The 23,999-nt window shown below is 35.3% G+C and overlaps 1 long non-coding RNA gene across 3 annotated transcripts in view; it reads right to left on the bottom strand.

Moving 5' to 3' along the window:
* The window catches only part of LOC106063435 (uncharacterized), a 38,438-nt gene extending 32,904 nt beyond the window's left edge, over nucleotides 1–5,534 (bottom strand). For all 3 annotated transcript variants that reach the window (XR_008774891.1, XR_008774890.1, XR_008774892.1), the window contains exons 1-4: nucleotides 5,128–5,534; nucleotides 4,695–4,845; nucleotides 3,870–4,206; nucleotides 3,399–3,476 (exon numbers count right to left, since the gene is read on the bottom strand). This is a non-coding gene — a long non-coding RNA (uncharacterized LOC106063435). The remainder of the gene's footprint in view (nucleotides 1–3,398; nucleotides 3,477–3,869; nucleotides 4,207–4,694; nucleotides 4,846–5,127) is intronic.
* Nucleotides 5,535–23,999: the final 18,465 nt, after the last annotated feature.

Below are 23,999 nucleotides of genomic sequence, written 5' to 3'. Positions count from 1 at the left end.
CTTTAGTTTTTGGGTTTTTTTAATTTAGAAGATTGTTGGTGCATGTCAAATCTACAATAAGCAGTGTTGCAAAAGAAGTACATTCTTTGAAAACAGCTGGTGTTTTTAAGTCTTTGCGAAAATGACTGAAGAATGCTCAAGAGGTCTTGGGCCATAAAGCCTTAAAGGGCAACCAACAATAGTGCATCTGATTGATATTTTTATAGAAAAGGTTGCAAAACATTTGTAATTGAAATAAAGCTTTCAATTTTGGCAAACAGCCTTTGAAGTGCTCAAAAGACTTTGTGTTGATTGCCTTCTTAGCAGTAATATAAAACTATGAATTTGTTGGGTAACTGGATTAGCTGTTAGGACAAGGGACAGTCACTGAGACTGACAGTCCTTATGACAAATAAGGCAGCCAACTGAGTTACCAGACTCGCTTGTGTTTATCGGATTTCAGATGCGATTTAAGTGCTGCTTAACCAATGATTGAAATGATAATTTTGTTTGTTTTTATAATGTCAACAAAAAGCTTTAGTGTCACTGATGGACAATTTCTGAAGCCAAGATTTGTAGATCTAGAAATCTAGATAGATCTAGATCTACATCTTTTTCAAGCCACAGTCTGGCACAGTGACCCACTGTGCATTAAACGATGTCTCGCATTTTAGCATTTTAATACAAACTAGGCTATAGAATAGTGATCAATAGTGAATAGATTGGTAGATCTAATACGTTTTTTCTTCAGCATAGTCTTAAAAATATAAGAAATTTTAACTAATACCCTAGATTAGATATACAATTCTTGTATAAGACTAGATACTAGATCTAGATTAAAATTATACTTAGATTGAACACAGTGCCACACACAATAAGAAACTACGATTATATCTAGACTAGATTGACTAGATCTAGATCTAAATCTAGGACACAGGTCACACAGATCTAGGTCATTGGACAAGACCTATTTATTAAATTGCCAGTGCACAGAAATAATATGATCTAATAATGTAGCCCAATGAAAATATAAGCAATAATGGGAACAGTCTTTGAAAAATTTTTAGGAAATTTCGTAATCCCGCTTTTTTTACTGGCCTGTCGCTGATGTTGCTGAATTTTTTTTATCATGTAAAATTAATTAATATTTTCTTTAAATAATGTATTACATAATAATTACACTGCATAGGCTTTACTGCACACAAAATTAAATGCATGCAAGGCACTATTGTTTGTTCATACTGATGAGAGGAGAAAGCTATTTGCAAATGCCTTATATCTTGGTCCAGGCAGTCTGAGCATTCTACTATAATAGATAAATGCTTTACTGGTATTGTAACAACTTCTCTCTCAAACAACTATAAAGAATTAACGTGTTTGAAAATCAAAACACGCTTGAGTTTTGGAAATACTAAAAAGTAGGAGCTACACTTCTGCTGAATCTCTGCTGAGTTCTTAAGCAAGACAAGCAAGAACAACCAGATATGGAGCAATACTTAGAGGAAGAGAATATTTAAAACTTCATATTGAGGCTTCTTAATGTGACTCTTTTTCATGCTGATACAAATTGTTTACAAAAAGTATGCTTTTAAAGCATTAATAATGATTGGTTATTAGTTTAATAGAAAAAACTTTAATATATATTTCTCACTATAGATCTAGAAATCTAGATCTATCTAATAGTATTATAATCTAGATCTACTTAAATCTAATAACCTGGATCTAGATCTCTAGACACTCTAGATCCAATATATTACTATTATTATCTATTTTGTATCTACATGTATTATATTCTATCTAACTCACTATGTTAACTATGTATACAAAATACAACCATATCACCTTATGGCAAGGGTTCTCAACCCCCAGGGGTCACCTAAGACCATCGAAAATATGGATTGTTATTGTCTACTCTACTATTGCTGTATGTGTGTGTGGGGGGAGGAGTGCACGGCAGAGTGGGGGATAGTAAAAAGGGGTCACCGAACTTAAAAGGTTGAGAACCGCTGCCTTATGGCTTATCATATAAGGCCTTATGACTTATGTCTATAACTATAATACTAGATCTAGATCTTATAATAGATCTAGATGTCTAAATCTAATCCCATTTGAACTCTTGGAAGTCGGCAGGCAGGGTTCAAATTTTAAAAAATTTAGGGGCCATCGTAACAACAGAGCAAAAGGCGGCCGGCCATTATGATCAATATTGACGCTCTCAACTCTAGATACTTTCCAAAAGCTGGCAAAGCAGCCATTGAGCCCACTGAAGTCTAGACGCTCTAGATCAAGATAATCTAGATCAAAAGTATTCAAATTAAAGAAACTAATCTAGAATACGTCTATCTAGACTGATTCAAACCACTCTAGACCTAAATAATTAATCTAGATCTAAGTCTAGACTTATATAAGACTATACGATAACACGAGATTTTTAAAAAAATAGAACTTTAACTGTGTCAAAAGACCGGATGTTCGCATGCCCAAAACAAGTCTAATTTTATTTCACATTCTTCCAAAATTGGGAAAATTCGGATTTTTTTTCATTAAAAAAAAATGAAGAAAAAAAAAAATTGCATTTTTTTTTTTTAATGTCGGGCAAATTTCAGAATTTTTTGTTAGAAAATCGGATCAGAAGAAATTTTCGGAATTCCCATCACTGTATTAGGACACAAAATGAAACAATAGAAATTAGGTCTAAAAAGATATGTAACGTAGTTCCTATTTGGATGGAAATCAACGTGTTCAGGGAAAAAAAAATCGATCCGATAACAATACTAATCTATAAAAAGATTAGATCTATCTATTGTCAAGAAGCAGTTAACATATTCTGCGCTAATTTTGAATTTATTTCCGCCCCACGGCCCATCCACTGGTGCCAAATTTATTTTTTTTCGATCGTCGAAATTCCAGGACATATAAGGAGATATTTTAAAATTCCAGGACTTTTTTTTTGAGTTTTTATGAAATTCCAGGAGATTCCAGGACATCCTGGAATTTCAGGAGGCCGCCGACACCCTGATAATATCTCACTGTCTGATGGAAAAATAGAAAGATTTATGAGACTCCATGGTATTTTAAAGTCAATTTTTTTTCAATTATCTCTCTTTGCTAGGAGGTATAGTGGCTGAGCGGTAAAGCATTTAGCTTCCGAAGTGGAAGTCCCAGGTTCGAATCATGGTATTTTAAATTTTGGGACCTTTGGGCTCCTCTTAGTCTAACCAGCTCTAATGTGTACCTGACATTAGTTGGGGAAAGTAAAGGCAGTTGGTCATTGTGCTGGCCACAGGACACCATTAACTGTAGGCCACAAAAACAGATGACCTTTACATGAAGGGCATTTTTTTAAATAAGAATCACTTTCAACTTTTCATTTGGCTATATATAAAAATGTACCATGAAGAATGGAGCAAATTACTTACTTTAATTTTCTAGGAAGTAATGCAGCCTAATGTGAGTTCATTTATTTGTTTTCAACCCAACAGCTCCAACTTGCTATCCTATTAAACAAAAGGAGATTAACTAATTTTTTTTTAAAATAATAACCAATTTTGAAAAATGTAAATCTAACACAAACAAATGAATAAAAAAAAAAAAAAGTTAAATAGAAAAACATAGCTAGTTTAAAAATACTTCAAATATCTTTAGTATAAGTACAAGTTTTAAAGATACCTAATTTCCCAAATAGACTTTAATCTACCCATCTGGACTCAAGAGACTACAGATCTGGCTTAAGTTTTGTGTTTTCATTCTAAACTAGCTCTTATTGTCTGAAAGTTTAAGAAACTATTACTAGGGTCCTGAAGCATACAACAGAATTAAGCACCTAGTGTAAAAACAAAGTATCCTAAAGCAGAAGCTCTTGGGTTAAAGAGTAAAAAAATATTTATTACCTTGATCTGTAGGTCATTAGATAAACTTATGACAATCAAGGCATCAGTGGAGTATCAAGCCATCAGTGGAGAACCAAGTCGTCAGTGGAGTATCAAGCCATCAGTGGAGTATCAAGGCATCAGTGGAGAACCAAGTCATCAGTGGAGAACCAAGTCGTCAGTGGAGAACCAAGTCGTCAGTGGAGAACCAAGTCGTCAGTGGAGAACCAAGTCGTCAGTGGAGAACCAAGCCATCAGTGGAGTATCAAGCCATCAGTGGAGTATCAAGGCAACAGTGGAAAATCAGTGCTCAATGATTGAGCCGCTAACCCGCAGATCAACAACACATAGAGTCTGTCTTTAAAAAAAAAAACAGAAATGTTGAAACAAATTTACAAATTAAAAGAAAAATGTCAATAATCTAAAAAAAAAAGGAAACAAAGTAATAACGATAAAATGTGAACCTTACAAGCCAGAGGGAAAGTTATGAAAATGTATGCACTATTCAAACCTTCTTACAGTAAATGTGAAGCAGCTGTTGTGATTAAGTACACCACCTTATAAAAAGTTAACATCTTAGTACTCATTGATTAACTTTAGAAGAAAACATATATCTTATAAACCTAAAACTAGAGCAGTATCTAAAAAAATTGCTGGCCAAACAACCCATGGTTAACCATTGGCCATAGAAACAGTTGAGCTTGACACTATCTGACCCGGAAACAGGTACTCTAAAACTAATATTTTATGTTTTTAAAACAGATTTGTTCAGCTTTTAAAATAAACTGATTTTTTTTCACTTTGCTATAAAAAGATATTTGACTGGTGCACTAGAATTCAACTCACCTATTGTTCTTAGAGAATTACCAAATTAACCTTGGACACATAAACTTGATCTCCTTGGGCTGACATTTCCAGACTCTTGACATTGAAGAACAGTAAAGCGGGTCACTGTTTGGCAATGAAGACTTGTATATCACTGCTGATAGCTGATGCCCTGAAAACAGTTAGGGATCACATTATCTTATTTGACTGACCTAAATTTTAAACTAATAAATGCCTTTTAACATTATAATTAGTTATGAGGATGTCCAAGGCTTAGTAATGCATCAAATAAACTTGATATGTAGTACAGAATTATGCTAAGACAATCTGTAGCTAGACCAAAACACAGAAAAATGGTAGAGAATAAAAGTATAAAAAGTTATTTATTATTTTTAAAATGCAATGGTAAATTGTTTTAGAATTAGCAGATAAAGAAAAAAAAATTAAGTCTCACTTTGGCCTTGAAAGCTTAAACTCATAAAAATGCCAAAGAGAAAACTGTCGTCATCTGATAGAAGATTACCAAAGAATATTTGTTGCTTGGATGACAAATTGGTACTGTTGGCAGCAGAGAATGTGCACTTGTTAAGCTGGTGCAACATGGAAACTTGAATAGGAATATCTCTTAAATACACAATCTCATGATATTTAAAATAACATTGTTTCTATGAAAACAATAGTTAAGCCTATAAGTATTGCATGGTTCGACTATGTTAAATAAGATATGAATGAAAAATACTTGCCCTACAATTAGACTTCCCATGATGTTTACCTCTAGTTTCAGTTCTTCATTCATATTTACCTGGCCTGTCTGTTTACCAGGCTTGTAGTTGATTAGTAATTAATACTCTACATCTTGAACTGATAAAAAAAAAAAAAAAAATAGGTTAATTAAATAATTTTATAATTACACATTAAGAGGCTATTATTATCATTTGAATTCAACCAGATATCAAGTAGCTGAGCATTTAAAAAAATAAATTGCATCTAAAAAAAATTGCTTCAAAGTAACCACTATACTTGTAAGGCAATATCTGTTGTTTCATAGTTATGAAATATTTGTGCTTTAATTAGAATGTTTTATTGAGAAGAAACTTTGCCTTGACCTCGGGGGGGAAAAAAAAAAAGGTAAATTTTAACATTTAGATGAACTACTTGCCTTATAAGCTCAATAGATAGATGAATGGAAAAGTAGGTTGAAACGAGTCCAGAATTCTTAATGGCTAGAGAACCACAGGAATGGAATAGGCTTGACTAAAAAACTTTTGGATAAGCTTGCTACACTGCTTTTTCCTGTTCCTCATAACTTGTCGTTCTTTTCATTGCCTACATCGGAGGAGAACTAAGCTCTACTCAGCATCTTAACCTGAAAGTTGTAACAAAATGTGTACAGGCTGATAAATCAAATACAAGTCTTAGTGAAGATTGTGGGATTTTGACTAACTTCATAATGAGATAATCCCCAATAGGATCTAGCTCTCTAAATTTTAAAGTGAAGAAATTAAGTTTTATTTATACATTTGAAACTAATTACCATAAGGTTAAGAGATAACAGAAACATGTATTCTTAAATTGTTAGGAAAATATTTAAAACATTTTCAATTAGCATGCAACAAAAAAAAAAAAAAAGAAATAATGCAATTAAAATATACAAATACATAGAAAAAAAATATACTTGCTTCGATAGATCTGTAGTAAGAAACTGGTTCTTATTTAACATAAATGAAAAGAAACGAATTAAATTTAAAAAAGTTAAATGTAACATTGGAAAGGACCACTTGCCTTAAGAAACATTTGGTACAAGCTTGCTACAGTTCTGATTATATGCACTTTTTATTTCTCAGATGTCTCTTAGTCATAGTTCTCATAATCTATATTCCTGCTCCATTTCTAGATCACTCGGCTGTAAACTGCATTTGGAACTGAAAAGGTTATAAAATATAAGAATATGGATAGAATATTATCGCTGCAAAGAGAGTTTATTTTGAAAATATTGACTTTATTACCAAATTAATAAGGCTAAACCTGAGTTTACCTATCTCAATAAATACTACATATATCATAATGAGGCTTTCTAATAGGCATATATTTAAAACTAGTTTCTAAAAACTAAGATAACAGAAAAGTAAATACCAAGTGTTATGTTAATATTAAAAACAGGTTTAATTAGCATGCAGTTACAATACAAAGCAAAAAACAACAACTATACAATTGAAAGCTCACTTACTGTGCTGCTCTATATCTATATATACCAATTACCTGCCTATTCTTTATTAAACAAGCATCAAAAGAAACTTAAGTCTAAATTATACAAATCATAGCATTTGAAGTAATACTTGTCTTTGAAAAAAACAAAAACTGATCATCTAATCTTGACTACTTTCCATCACATAAATATAAACATTGAAAAAATATTCTCCAATTGCATGCTAAAAAACAACTGAATCTAAAAAAAAAATACATGCCCTGCTAGATCAGTAGTTCCACGGCTTTCCTGTTCTTAATTAGCATACATTAAAAGAAACAATGAAATTAAATTTAAAATGCCTATGTCATATTGAATAGATTACTTGCCTTAAATAACACTTTGTGGCATAGACTTTTACACATGTTTTAACTTCTGGCCAGCTCCTCATCACAAGCGATGGCTCTAATCATCTGATAACTAGACATTGATCTGAAAATGTTCCAAAATATAATTATGATAATGAGTACATAAACGATTTGTCTAAGAAATCATCAGAGTTGTTGAGTTTAAGTCTGTTTGAAGATAAAATTTCAACTCACATATTTAAACATTTTTTTTTAACTAGACCTATAAAAACTATATGAAGCAAAATGAGTAATTATTCTTAAATAATTAAAATTAAAAACATGCTCAATTTGCATGCAATAACACAAAAAAAAAAAGAATGAAACTTGTAAAGATACTTGCTTTGCTAGATCAGTGGTTTCATTGCTTGCCCTTGCTTATTAAGAAAATTATATGACACAATGACATTAAATTCAAAATAGTTAAATTCTAACTTTGTGAATGACTACTTGCCTTATAGAATGCTGGCATCCTTGATACACCAATTTTATAGTGTTTTTATTTCTTGTCTGTTTCTCAAAGGTAATTTCTAGCAATCTGTATGATGTTCCCTTTTTATATTACAAAGAAGAGATCTGTGTTTTAATCTGGAAAAAAAAAATCTGCAAGTTAAAAACTAATTATTAAAACACTCCTGTTTAACATATAAGTGGTTGTTAAATTTTGTTTAAGAACTAGATATAAGTTATATTTCTAGCTTAACAAGGCACCATCTTTATACAAAGGACTGTGAAGGTTATGGATAAGTAGACACAGTCTTTAATACAAAGGTTATGGATGAATGACACCATCCTTAATACATAGGTCATGGATGAGTTACACTATCTTTAATACTAGGTTATGGGTGAGTGACATCATCTTTAATACTAGGTTATGGATGAGTGACACCATCTTTAATATGTAGGTAATGGATGAGTGACACCATCTTTAATACATAGGTTATGGATGAGTGACACCATCTTTAATATGTAGGTCATGGGTGAGTGACATCATCTTTAATACTAGGTTATGGATGAGTGACACCATCTTTAATACATAGGTCATGGGTGAGTGACATCATCTTTAATACTAGGTTATGGATGAGTGACACCATCTTTAATACTAGGTTATGGGTGAGTGACACCATCTTTAATATGTAGGTAATGGATGAGTGACACCATCTTTAATATGTAGGTCATGGATGAGTGACACCATCTTTAATACGTAGGTTATTGGTGAGCGACACCATCTTTAATACGTAGGTTATGGATGAGTGACACCATCTTTTAATACGTAGGTTATGGGTGAGTGACACCATCTTTTAATACATAGGTAATGGATGAGTGACACCATCTTTAATATGTAGGTAATGGATGAGTGACACCATCTTTAAAACGTAAGTTATGGGTGAGTGACACCATCTTTATTACAAATGTTATGGATGTGTGACACCATCTTTAATACTAGGTTATGGGTGAGTGACACCATCTATAATATGTAGGTCATGGGTGAGTGACATCATCTTTAATACTAGGTTATGGATGAGTGACACCATCTTTAATACATAGGTCATGGGTGAGTGACATCATCTTTAATACTAGGTTATGGATGAGTGACACCATCTTTAATACTAGGTTATGGGTGAGTGACACCATCTTTAATATGTAGGTAATGGATGAGTGACACCATCTTTAATATGTAGGTCATGGATGAGTGACACCATCTTTAATACGTAGGTTATTGGTGAGCGACACCATCTTTAATACGTAGGTTATGGATGAGTGACACCATCTTTTAATACGTAGGTTATGGGTGAGTGACACCATCTTTTAATACATAGGTAATGGTTGAGTGACACCATCTTTAATATGTAGGTAATGGATGAGTGACACCATCTTTAAAACGTAAGTTATGGGTGAGTGACACCATCTTTATTACAAATGTTATGGATGTGTGACACTATCTTTAATACTAGGTTATGGGTGAGTGACACCATCTTTAATACATAGGTTATGGGTGAGTGACACCATCTTTAATACTAGGTTATGGATGAGTGACACCATCTTTAATACTAGATTATGGATGAGTGACACCATCATAAATATGAAGGTTATGGATGGGTGACACCATCTTTAATACGTAGGTTATGGATGAGTGACACCATCTTTAATACTAGGCTATGGATGAGTGACACCAGCTTTAATTCTAGGTTATGGATGAGTGACACCATCTTTAATACGTAGGTTATGGATGAGTGACACCATCTTTAATACAAATTTTATGGATGTGTAGCCTGCAGTATTTCACATGACTATGCAGACCAAGTTGTCAATGCATATTTCGACACAAATGAACAACTTAAGATCTAAAATCTAAACTAAGTAACTATCTAGTTATGCTATTTAGGCAGCATTTTTATTTTCACAAATAGTCACAAATAAGCTTTACAGTATCTTTTTTTTTTTGTTTACACATTTATCATTAAGATCTAGATTGTTGCAAGCCATATAAGATCTCAAGATCTCGATAGACTAGATCTAATCGAAATCTACAAGTCAACAAGCCTAACAGTAACAAGGAATAATAAATAATTTCAAGTTTTGCATAATCTCTGAGCTGGTTTAAGCCACAAAAGCTGATTAGTAACAAAGCCTTCAATATAAGTTCAAAGGATAACATTTTTGATAAGTTGTTAATTTGTGCAGACAGCTATTTCTAGATCTAAGCCTTTCTCATCTAGTCTAGATCTTGATGATGCAGAGACGTCCTTTGTAGTCAGATAAATCTATAGTCTAGAGTTACTAGAGTTAGATCCAGGATCTAGATCTTATATTAAATTACCATAAAGTAAAGAGTTAGTTGCCAAAGCAAATAAATTATTAAATATTGACTAGATAGTAAGATGGTATGAGATCTAGATCTAGCTGGAAGACAATGCTATACTAATAGCAAACAGACCTGCACTGGCTGCAGCCAAAGATGACACTATGACTAGATCTAGATGACGCGCAAGGGACACAGCGAGATAGATATTTGAAGCGTGCTTGCAACACACTGAGCTCTGTTCACTTTCACCGCCAGTGACCAATAGGCTTCTGTGCCAAAACTCATTCTAAAAGTCGACAGGATTGGTCACTTTATCTGAGACATGTAAATTGCTTGTGTTACATCCGGGACTAGATAGACCTACGCCTAGTTGAACACACTTTGACGTTTAGTTGCAACGAAACAATAGATCGCTTAAATTACTCTGACCCGTGACCCCGCAATACACATACACACAATCTACTAACCACTGGTCAGCGAACTCTTCATCCAAAAGAGACAAATATGTATAAACAATACGAAATTGAAGTTTGATCAGAGTTAGTAGCCCTGAAGACATTTTTATTGAAATAATTATGATTTTAAAGTACAATATATCGCGAGTACCGGTACCTGTGTTTTGGGTTGGGGGCCTACATCAAATTAAACTTAGTAATTATACCAGGGCTGGATTTACCTATAGGCAACACATGTTATAACTCCATCAAAAGCTACGGTATGCGGCTTTTGTAAAATGTTTGTAAAATGTTTTACATGTTTCGGATGTTCCTTCAGAGTTGAAGATAGTTTACTTCCTAGTCCAAACCTCCCGCAGGACGACGGGGGATGGGAGCGGGCAGGGTTTGAACCCTCGACCGTCGATAAATCCGAACGACAGTCCAGCGCGCAAACCGCACGACCAGGCAGCCACCCTTTTTTCTGTGCACGGTCCAAAACTCACTCCCCATTGATCTCAGACAGACAACCTGCTACACTACATTCAAAAAGAATATTAAGACCTATCAGTAAACACAACTCTGCTCAAGTCGGGTGTCGAACCTCGAGCCTTCTTCATAGGTAGCCAAGCCAAGAAAAGTTCAAGCGTACTTGGCCTCTCGGCCACGCTTCCCAGATGTGCCGACATATTCGATGGTTAGACATATAAACATGTCGAACACAAAGTGTTGCGTAATAACAGGTCTTTGTCACTCAATAATTGTAAAATGTTTTACATATTTCGGATGTTCCTTCAGAGTTTGAGTTTTGAGTTTAGGCACATCGGCACAATTTAGGCCATGTCGTGACAAGTATAATTTACTTCCTAGTCCGAACCTCGCGCAGGACGACGGGAGTGGACAGGGTTTGAACCTGGGACCATCGAGAAGTGCGAACGACAGTCCAACGCGCATACCGCACGACCAGGCAGCCATCCTCGTAAATAATCATTCCATCAAATATTGACTAAGTTTATAACGTTGTTCATTTTTTTTAATTCGCATTACATGTTCGTAATAAAAAAAAAGATGAGCTGTCATCTACAGATCGTTCGTTATCTCTGCACAGTGAATAGTGAATAATGAAGATTTTTTTTTTAATTCGGTAAACATTAAAGCTCAAAATGTTTCTCATAGGGCAGAATATCTGAATCATAGACATTCTCTCTCTCTCTCTCTCTACTTCAATTAAAAATTCTTAAAATGTGCGAAGATAAAGATTACTGGATAAAATTCAAGTGCTTTGCGAATTTCAGGAATTGTTTGCGCACTTAGTGATTCCTAATAAATTATCTCGAGATAGATTTATTCGTTCAAAATCGAGACAAAACACAGACTAATATGGGCCAATATATAAACACCCTATTTCTTTCACCTGTCCTACTGTTGAAATCTAAACATTCTTTTAATGGAATTTGATTATTTCTTCTTAGCACTCAATTATAACAACACGCATTTGTCATTTAGTTGGAAATAATCCCCAAATTATGATATTACATTTGAGTTCTGAGTATTGGAATGACAGCATGCCTAATGCGATCTTTAATCCAAGCGCGATGGAGGATGGCGTAACAGAGACCCCCCCCCCCCCCCCCAGGCGCTATAAAGATCAAATGAGGCGCCATTTTGATAGAGCTGACAGAGAAAAACAACTGCCAAAAAAAATAAACATATTTGATTGGAGTAGCACAATGATCAAAATCACTCAGAAGGCTAAGCAGTAAAGTAGCAATACTACATAACACTAGCTGTACCATAATTTACAAACACGAAAGGTCATCTGTCGTCATCGAGATGTACACAGAAGTCTAACTTACAAAGCGCTAGTTGTTAGTGTGTATGTGTTCCGTGTGTAAATGGTGTTCGTATTTGCATCTATATTGTTATACTATATTTATCTTGTCTGAAAAATAAAACATAATAAAATACTCAGAAAGACAGAAGGGTAAAGCACATTACTCGTTCCATATGCTAGGACAAATGTGTTCAAGTGCTCCTTCTTCCCTAGTGCTATTAGAGCATGGAATGGGTTGCCTGAATCAGCCAGGAAAAGCAATTTCTTGGCAAATACTAAATCACTAATTAACTAGCATAACTGTATTCTCACAGGCCGTAATTTTCCTTTGAAGTAACGCCTGTAATTCATCAGATAAGACAGGAGCAGGCGACCCTAAAGAATCTGCTTTTTATGCATAAGCTGTGGCAAAATATGCAGGTCGCAACTGGTTCTGCTTTGCCACATTAAATGCGGCCTTCATCCTTAGTCACACAATCTTTGGAATCAAAGGCAAAGGGATGAGAATGTATGAAGCAAGCAGCTCGTGATCACGTATGATGTAACCTTTTCTCACTGCTCGCTGCCACAACCGTGACCTCCGTGACCCCACAACACACCTGACCAGAGATTGACGTGCTGTTAATGAACAGATGCCCACTGTTGCAATAGGCCTACTTATCCATTCTCGCCCCATCTCTTCAGTTGCGTGTGGAAAAAAAAAAAAAAAAGGGGGTGCGGGTCAACACCTACGAAATGGAGACCGAGGTCGGTCTGCACGACTGGTTTAAAGTCCCCGAGATTGTGGGCGCCTAGCTGGATCTCAGAAAGTTCAAGGTCAGGTCTAAACTTGGTTTACGTTACAATGGGGGGGAAAACAAAGAACAAAAGAAAAACATTGAAAGAACTCGTTAGGAAGCATAATTAGACTGGAAAAAAAAAACTAACTTTGTGGAACTACTCATTGGTAGTATTAAACAAAAATCCAGGCCGGATGGACTCACGTCGAGGGCCAGATCCAGCCCCGCGACGTGAGTCCATCCGGCCAGGGAAAAGTGAACGGTTCTTTACTTTATGTGAAACATGATAATGAGCCAACATATTTTTTATACAGAAAGTGTGCCTATTTAAAAAACAACAACATATAGACGACATTATGAAACAAATAATACGGCATTCTTGGTTTGAGCCGCCTAGAGATTGAAGGATTGGTGGGAACATTTACCAAAAAGAGACAGGAAAATGACTCGGTTGTAAAGCTAGCTACAATGTTGCTCATATTTTAAGTAGAGAAATGAAGCCATCTTCTGGCGAGGGAAAAAAAAGATATATTTCAAATATCCCATTAATTATTGAAGCACAGGATCTACGGGTTTCAGGTCGATATCGTTTTGTAGGCCTACGTTTTTGTCGAAAATAAAAATGGCCCGCAGGTTGAATTAGGTTGGGCATCAATGATATAAGGGCTATCTGTTTTCAGGGCCGGATTTAAGGAAGATCAGGCCGGGCTACAGCCTCCATAAAAAAAAAAGAAACATATAAAATATAACCGAATTATGACGTGTCAGTAACTTTTTTTTTCAAACAGTTTATTCGCATTTTCACCACCTACACTTTGAATCTTACGTCGGCTGGCAACAATGTCGTCATTAAAAGTTCCCGCTTGCTGTATCATTAATAATAATATGTACATGTCGCTCCGGATTTACGGCAGTGCGACTACCAAAAGCCTTACCATCCACTAGAGCAGGGGTCGGCAAAACAAACAGCGAAATCCTTAAGTTTCACTGAATAATACATCAAGAATGGCTTTGTGCCCAAATATTTCCGGTCAAAATAATAAAGCCATGAATTTGGTAATCAAGATTGTTAGTAGTATCTTGTCAAAAGCACTCTACCATTGTCAATTTCAAGAATTATAGAACAAAACGGAGACCCAGTATTCCGAGCTCCTTCTTCACAATAAACTGTGATGGCTTTCTAAAGGTTGAAACTTTTGCTTTGTGCTTGAATGAAATAAATACATTGCTAAACGGAAACAAAGACATTAATCACACTGAATTAGAGAACAACTAATGGTTGCAAAAAAATTTTACTTTATGGTGGATATAACTCAGAAAAATTAAATGAGCTGAATCTAAAACTGCAAGGAAAGGTAAACCCATCCTATGTTTTGGTAGAAGAATTGATATGTTTAAAACACAAACCAATCCTTTAGCAGAAGATATAAATATATTATATAACCAGTGCAACTTTTGACACGAATTACTTCATCTCAGTTGTAAACAAAAATGATAGATCTAGAATCTAGATAAATTTCTTGACAGATTTGAACTATTTAAAATCAACAAAACCATTGTAGCATTCATAGTAAATGCTCTCAATACAAATAGTAAGGAAATCCACATTGATCCATTTGAAATTGATACTAGATCTAGATCTCTAGAAATACAATTCAATTTAAAAAGTAAAGCTCTGCTCAACTCTGCTGTGGAAAATTTAAAGAGTTGAAAAGCAAGTTGGAAGAGTTGGAGGTCCAGAAAAATTATGTACGTAAGGCACGACGTGGCTAAAAACTGTGTTTCTACATTTTAAAATGATTTTCTAAGAAGATAAGTTCTTATGCCGGCAGATCAAACTTATTAGAATTAGATTTACTTACTAATTTAGGCGTCTTAGGGCTTGGCCTTACAGATTTGTTTCTAATTTTTGTTGACGTTTTTGAAACAAAGCGAAAGTCCGGAAATAAGCGCATGCGTCGTAACTTAAGTAATGTAACTTCCGGTCTTTTTTTTAACTCGACTTATGATTTTTTTATAGTGTTCATAGCGCTCCAAAAATCTCCTAAAAAAAGAAAAGAAAAGTCTCAAAAAATCCTAAAATTCTCAATTTTATTTGTTTTGCCACAAAGCACAAATGCTACAAAGGCAGTCATTACGCATACTAACAGTATACAAAAAACATACTCGAAATAATCAAAATGAAGACAAGAAAAGTAATAAGGATTTAACTGGTACATTACATTAGAAATAATAATAACAATAATAAAGAACGGGCTATCTGGCTTGATATATTGAGATAATCTCTAGATCTGGTTAGGACTGTTTAATGATTTATTTTAAGATTTTGGGGCAAGATCTGTTGACCTTCGTTCTCCGTTTCTCTCTGTTTGGAACACACGGAAGACACAATTAATGACAATGCTGCTGATCACGCTACACTGCACATTCAGTCCAGTCAACAAAGTAGGTCAGAAAAAAAAAACAATACTTATTGAGAGCTTGACCAGTTGCAGTGAAATCAAATTTACTGAGCAGCAGAAAAGAATATGACAATGAGAATTCAACGAAATAAGGTCAAGAATTATTTCAGTTTTTGGAAATTTTTCCTTTTTTTTAAGTTTATAAGAAGGATGCGCTGGCTGTGGCAAAGTATATAGGTCACAGCTGGGGCTGCGTAGCCACTGGAAACACTGCACTCCTCATTAATCTTCTGACTCGAAGATAAAGCTTTTAGTTAATGTTTAGTAAATGTAATACAAAGAAGACGAGAAATAAACCCAATATTTTGCAAATGCATTTTTCATTTTCTTTACTAAATTTTATAAACTCCTAATTGTTATCAATACTTTTTAAAAAATCTACTTTTTTTTCATTTGTAGTGTGAATATATTGTTTTTTTTTAACTATTTTTAGTCTTTTATTCTACATAGACATTTTTTTGCTTTGGCCGCAAAACGAGTGTCATACCAGACACTAATATTCGTACGATGTCCTGACGGTGAAAAGGGATTCCCCCTTAAGGTGCGAGCCCCTCTGTTTCGCGGGACCAGGTGTGGCTGCCCCCATTCGCCACACCTTAAAGCCGGCTCTGTTCTGCTTTGGGATCATGCATTTATTTTTTTTTTTTTGGTGCCGATAAAAATTTATCCCACAGAGACATGGATTAAAGCATTATTTACTTTGTATTTCCTGTCATTTCCGTTGAAAGTTGTACGCATATGATGATATGTCCCTTCCACCCTTTCCCCCTATTCACTTTGTATTATCTCAGAACTTGAATAGATTCTAGTTCTTCTTATTTGCATAGTTTTCTGTTTTAAAAATAACCTATATATCTTGGCTAAATCTACACCCGTCACCGAATTACTGTAAATTCCTACCGTTTGATCGTCAAAGAGCTGAGACGAAGGCTCTTCGAGCTCTAGGTTTGAAAAAAAAAACTGTTAATAATAACAGTAAAAAAAAACCTGTTTGAACAACCGTTCTGTCTGGAAGAGATCCAAGTCAATGCCTATGTAAAGCATTGCTATTTCCGATATATCTGGCACTCCGGGCGCATGGACTAGAATGAATGGCCGAAGGCCGAGTACACCGGGAACCTCCGCCATTTTCCTATGTTGTACCAAGTAAACCGTGCAGGACTCGCCATTAGTATAACTGTCCCTTGAGGAACGGCTCATGGATTATTGACATGGGCGTGGGAGCTCTCTTTCGACACCGAAAGGGACCACTCTCGCGTTCCCTTGGACACTCCCACGGGAGTTTTGTTTTGCTATTCATTTAGCCTAACCACTTCCTCTAATGGTCGTTTCCACCCGAGTGCCACGTTGAGGCAGAAGAGCGTACCTGGAGTGTGTTTCCACTTCCTGCGCCTCCCGTCCAATATATAGTTGTTTACAATTATTCGGTATTCACGATAGGTTTACATTGTTTGAATAATTAGTTTCTTTTCCTCCTCTACTAGTAATGAATCTCCCCCTCCCCTCCTAGTTTTCCCTCTACAAGTTTTTTTTTTTCATTATTTTAGCTGCGGCGCACAAAGATGCCAACATTTGGTGGGCAAAGTAGTATAATATTAGTGCCGGATTTTAATAAGAGGATGTCCCGAGCTGGGGTTTTGTGATGCTCCAAATCTCGCCAAGCTTTAATGTAAATGCACTTAATAATTTGCTAAGACTCTCTATAAACACTTATCTTACCTTATCTTATAAAATACAGACGTTATTTCAAAAATAAGATTATTACGTGCAACGAGTCATGCATCTAGTCATGCAAGTTAACCAACGACTTATATTCTGCCAACCCATTCCATGCTCTAAAAGCAATAGGGAAGAAGGAGTATTTGTACACATTTGTCCTAGCATAAGGAATTAGGAATTGGTCTTTATCTTTGTGTCTTTCTGAGTATTTTATTAGATTTTGTTTTTTTTGTATTTGAAAATTATGGTTCACTCAGGTTCAGTGTTTTATGTATAAATGCTACTTTACTTTTAAGTCTTCTACCCTTAAGGATTTCTAAATTGAGTGATTTTACTAAATGTGTTACTCTAGTCATATGTGAATATTCGTTTGTTATGAATCTCACTGAGACATGGACACTATACAGAAAACGACTTCTTGAGCGCTTTCACCAAAGATGTTTGCGCTCCATCATGGACATACGATGGCAAGACCGCACAACAAACAGCGATGTCCTTGCGAACGCCGGTATGGACAGTATAGAGGGACTTCTTTTGGTCCGACAGTTACGCTGGGTAGGGCACGTGTACCGTATGGAAGACGAACGGATGCCAATGGCAGTTTTTTTTGTGTGAGCTAAAAGGTGGTCGACGTAACAGAGGCGCCCCACGGAAATCTTCAAAGACCAGCTTAGGCATCAACTTTCCTTGGCTGACATAGAAGAGAGCACCTGGTTGCATGCGGTCTCAGAACGAGACAGCTGGAGGTCACTCACGAAGGCCGCGGGATACGTATTCGAGACCAAAAGAAAATCCTCTGCCGAGGACAAACGCAGACGGCGAAAAGAAAACCTAAATCGACCACCTGCGGACAATGGTTAGGCTTGTTTCATGTGTTGCAAAATATGTAGGTCACGGCTGGGGCTGCGAAGCCACTGGAAATACTGCATTCCTCACTAATCTTTGGACTCGAAGACAAGCCGTAATTATTATTATTATTATTATTATGAATCTCACTGCTCTATTTTGTGTGTGTTCCAGTTTCTTAATGTTTTCTTAAGTTGAAGGGTCTCAAACAGAGGATGCATATTCTATTATAAGCGTAACCAAGGTTAAATAAAACGAGACATATTATATAAATGAAAAATACATAAACAATGAATCTTTACAGTTGGCAATACGAAATGTCTGTACTGAACCTGTACTGGAATATCTGTCTCGTCATTAACTCTGCTGCCCATAACTGACCCGAACTGACTTGACCCTGACACCGTCTTTCTTTCCTTTCTATTCGGTTCACCAAGCCGCCTCCAACAGTCAGTCCGATTGAAGTCCACAGGCCTGTGTAACCTCGTGTCACACATGGATAGCCCGACCCGCGTCACTAGTTCAGTGACAACAATGTTTTAAAACAATTCAAAGCATAACATAATTCTGAACAAAGGATCTCTTATTTTTCATCTTATATTTAATAGTCCTATTTGAGAAAAAAACAAAAAAGAAAAACGTTATATATAAAAAACATTAAGTTTTTCTCTTAATAACTAATGTTTGTGTATGCTATGTTGTGTATGTTTGTGTATGTTATGTTGTGTATGTTTGTGTATGTTATGTTGTGTATGTTTGTGTATGTTATGTTGTGTATGTTTGTGTATGTTATGTTGTGTATGTTTGTTTATGTTTGTGTATGTAGTGTTGTGTATGTTTGTGTATGTTATGTTGTGTATGTTTGTGTATGTTATGTTGTGTATGTTTGTGTATGATATGTTGTGTATGTTATGTTGTGTATGTTATGTTGTGTATGTTTGTGTATGTTATGTTGTGTATGTTATGTTGTGTATGTTATGTTGTGTATGTTTGTGTATGTTATGTTGTGTATGTTTGTGTATGTTATGTTGTGTATGTTTGTTTATGTTTGTGTATGTTATGTTGTGTATGTTTGTGTATGTTATGTTGTGTATGTTTGTTTATGTTTGTGTATGTTATGTTGTGTATGTTTGTGTATGTTATGTTGTGTATGTTATGTTGTGTATGTTATGTTGTGTATGTTATGTTGTGTATGTTATGTTGTGTATGTTATGTTGTGTATGTTATGTTGTGTATGTTATGTTGTGTATGTTATGTTGTTTATGTTATGTTGTGTATGTTATGTTGTGTATGTTTGTGTATGTTATGTTGAGTATGTTATGTTGTGTATGTTTGTGTATGTTATGTTGTGTATGTTTGTGTATGTTATGTTGTGTATGTTATGTTGTGTATGTTTGTGTATGTTATGTTGTGTATGTTTGTGTATGTTATGTTGAGTATGTTATGTTGTGTATGTTTGTGTATGTTATGTTGTGTATGTTTGTGTATGTTATGTTGTGTATGTTATGTTGTGTATGTTTGTGTATGTTATGTTGTGTATGTTTGTGTATGTTATGTTGTGTATGTTATGTTGTGTATGTTTGTGTATGTTATGTTGTGTATGTTATGTTGTGTATGTTATGTTGTGTATGTTATGTTGTGTATGTTATGTTGTGTATGTTTGTGTATGTTATGTTGTGTATGTTTGTGTATGTTATGTTGTGTATGTTATGTTGTGTATGTTATGTTGTGTATGTTATGTTGTGTATGTTTGTGTATGTTATGTTGTGTATGTTTGTGTATGTTATGTTGTGTATGTTTGTGTATGTTAGATTAAAAACAATGGAACATTCTTACCCCGGTATCTCCCCCCTCCTCCTAAATTCAGCGGTTCTCAACCTTTTATGCTCGCCGACCCCTTTTTATAATCCCCCACTCTGCCGCGACCCCTCTCCCCACACACACACATACAGCTATAGAAGAGTAGACAATAACAATCCATATTTTCGATGGTCTTAGGCGACCCCTGGCGAATCGTCAATCGACCCCCAAGAGGGTCGCGACCCACAGGTTGAGAACCCCTGTCCTAAGTCAATGTATAGTTTTACTACACTTTAGAATATTCCAATGATATGACTTTAGATCTAGACTAAGAAGACGATGCGTCAAATATCCCTGAGCATACAATGACTCAACTCTAGTCCTTTCAAGAACGAGATAGTCCTTCCAACACCGATGTTTGATCTAGGGCCAAATTTAGTTTTCTATCAATTTAAATGTATTTAATTTTTTACTTGAAAAATGATTACGGCTAGAGTTTTCCCCTGGTGGCCAACGAGCTAGTAGGCCTAATTCTTTTCTCAGCGGTATACATCAACAGTTAAATTTCTAGAAAAATAGTTAGAGCCGTTTTTTTTATATCAGTATCCAACTTCCACCCTCCTTCCATGAATAGAGGTATTGTAAGAAAATAATACTTTTAATTGTGGAAGCCCTGGGGCAGCTTCACAGTTATGAGCTGTCGTTAATTCGGCCTTGGTAGTATATATCTTGGTAGTATCTATCTTGGTAGTATCTATCTTGGTAGTATCTATCTTGGTAGTATCTATCTTGGTAGTAGGCCTATCTATCTTGGCAGTATCTATCTTGATAGTATCTTGGCAGTATCTATCTTGATAGTATCTATCTTGGTAGTATCTATCTTGGTAGTATCTATCTTGGCAGTATCTATCTCGGCAGTATCTATCTTGGTAGTATCTATCTTGGTAGTATCTATCTTGGCAGTATCTATCTCGGCAGTATCTATCTTGGTAGTATCTATCTTGGTAGTATCTATCTTGGCAGTATCTATCTCGGCAGTATCTATCTTGGTAGTATCTATCTTGGTAGTATCTATCTTGGAAGTATCTATCCTATCTATCTTGGTAGTATCTATCTTGGCAGTATCTATCTTGGTAGTATCTATCTTGGTAGTATCTATCTTGATAGTATCTATCTTGGTAGTATCTATCTTGATAGTATCTATCTTGGTAGTATCTATCTCGGCAGTATCTATCTTCTCGGCAGTATCTATCTTGATAGTATCTATCTTGATAGTATCTATATTGGCAGTATCTATCTCGGCAGTATCTATCTTGGTAGTATCTATCTTGATAGTATCTATCTCGGCAGTATCTATCTCGGCAGTATCTATCTTGATAGTATCTATCTTGATAGTATCTATCTTGGCAGTATCTATCTAGGCAGTATCTATGTTGGCAGTATCTATCTTGGCAGTATCTATCTTGGCAGTATCTATCTTGGCAGTATCTATCTTAGCAGTATCTATCTTGGTAGTATCTATCTTGGTAGTATCTATCTTGATAGTATCTATCTCGACAGTATCTATCTCGGCAGTATCTATCTTGGCAGTATCTATCTTGGTAGTATCTATCTTGATAATATCTATCTTGGCAGTATCTATCTTGGCAGTATCTATCTTGGTAGTATCTATCTTGGTAGTATCTATCTTGGCAGTATCTATCTTGGTAGTATCTATCTTGGAAGTATCTATCCTATCTATCTTGGTAGTATCTATCTTGGTAGTATCTATCTTGGTAGTATCTATCTTGGTAGTATCTATCTTGATAGTATCTATCTTGGTAGTATCTATCTTGATAGTATCTATCTTGGTAGTATCTATCTCGGCAGTATCTATCTTCTCGGCAGTATCTATCTTGATAGTATCTATCTTGATAGTATCTATATTGGCAGTATCTATCTCGGCAGTATCTATCTTGGTAGTATCTATTTTGATAGTATCTATCTCGGCAGTATCTATCTCGGCAGTATCTATCTTGATAGTATCTATCTTGATAGTATCTATCTTGGCAGTATCTATCTAGGCAGTATCTATGTTGGCAGTATCTATCTTGGCAGTATCTACCTTGGCAGTATCTATCTTGGCATTATCTATCTTGGCAGTATCTATCTTGGCAGTATCTATCTTAGCAGTATCTATCTTGATAGTATCTATCTCGACAGTATCTATCTCGGCAGTATCTATCTTGGCAGTATCTATCTTGGTAGTATCTATCTTGATAGTATCTATCTTGGCAGTATCTATCTTGGAAGTATCTATCCTATCTATCTTGATAGTATCTATCTTGATAGTATCTATCTTGGCAGTATCTATCTAGGCAGTATCTATGTTGGCAGTATCTATCTTGGCAGTATCTATCTTGGCAGTATCTATCTTGGCAGTATCTATCTTAGCAGTATCTATCTTGATAGTATCTATCTCGACAGTATCTATCTCGGCAGTATCTATCTTGATAGTATCTATCTTGATAGTATCTATATTGGCAATATCTATCTCGGCAGTATCTATCTTGGTAGTATCTATCTTGATAGTATCTATCTCGGCAGTATCTATCTCGGCAGTATCTATCTTGATAGTATCTATCTTGGCAGTATCTATCTTGATAGTATCTATCTCGACAGTATCTATCTCGGCAGTATCTATCTTGGCAGTATCTATCTTGGTAGTATCTATCTTGATAATATCTATCTTGGCAGTATCTATCTTGGCAGTATCTATCTTGGTAGTATCTATCTTGGTAGTATCTATCTTGGCAGTATCTATCTTGGTAGTATCTATCTTGGAAGTATCTATCCTATCTATCTTGGTAGTATCTATCTTGGCAGTATCTATCTTGGTAGTATCTATCTTGGTAGTATCTATCTTGATAGTATCTATCTTGGTAGTATCTATCTTGATAGTATCTATCTTGGTAGTATCTATCTCGGCAGTATCTATCTTCTCGGCAGTATCTATCTTGATAGTATCTATCTTGATAGTATCTATATTGGCAGTATCTATCTCGGCAGTATCTATCTTGGTAGTATCTATTTTGATAGTATCTATCTCGGCAGTATCTATCTCGGCAGTATCTATCTTGATAGTATCTATCTTGATAGTATCTATCTTGGCAGTATCTATCTAGGCAGTATCTATCTTGGCAGTATCTATCTTGGCAGTATCTATCTTAGCAGTATCTATCTTGATAGTATCTATCTCGACAGTATCTATCTCGGCAGTATCTATCTTGGCAGTATCTATCTTGATAGTATCTATCTTGGCAGTATCTATCTTGATAGTATCTATCTTGGAAGTATCTATCCTATCTATCTTGATAGTATCTATCTTGATAGTATCTATCTTGGCAGTATCTATCTAGGCAGTATCTATCTTGGCAGTATCTATCTTGGCAGTATCTATCTTGGCAGTATCTATCTTAGCAGTATCTATCTTGATAGTATCTATCTCGACAGTATCTATCTCGGCAGTATCTATCTTGGCAGTATCTATCTTGGTAGTATCTATCTTGATAGTATCTATCTTGGCAGTATCTATCTTGGCAGTATCTATCTTGGTAGTATCTATCTTGGAAGTATCTATCTTGGTAGTATCTATCCTATCTATCTTGGTAGTATCTATCTTGGTAGTATCTATCTCGGTAGTATCTATCTTGGTAGTATCTATCTTGGTAGTATCTATCTTGGTAGTATCTATGTCTAGAATAAGATCTGCGTAGTTGATATGTTGAGAGAAAGGGCGCTTAGCTGTCAACATCGAATCCTTGAGGATGATATTTCCATTCTAGAACTACAGTCAGGGCCGGATTTAACTACGCTGAAACCCCGGGGCTGTAGCCCCACTTTCCCTGCCTTAATACGAATTATCTGAATTAAACGTTAGCAAAAATATAAGCATATAAGCTTGGATTCTAAACTTTCTTATCAAAAGCCCACAATATGTAAAAGTGAACTGGTATGTGTCAGGCACGAGAGAGATTAGCACTGGAGCGTGTAAGGGCTGAGTCCTGTCACCAGT

Source organism: Biomphalaria glabrata, chromosome 14 (genome assembly GCF_947242115.1).
Source record: "Biomphalaria glabrata chromosome 14, xgBioGlab47.1, whole genome shotgun sequence".
Taxonomy (NCBI): Eukaryota; Metazoa; Mollusca; class Gastropoda; family Planorbidae; genus Biomphalaria; species Biomphalaria glabrata.
This window is presented reverse-complemented; position numbering and strand designations above follow the sequence as displayed.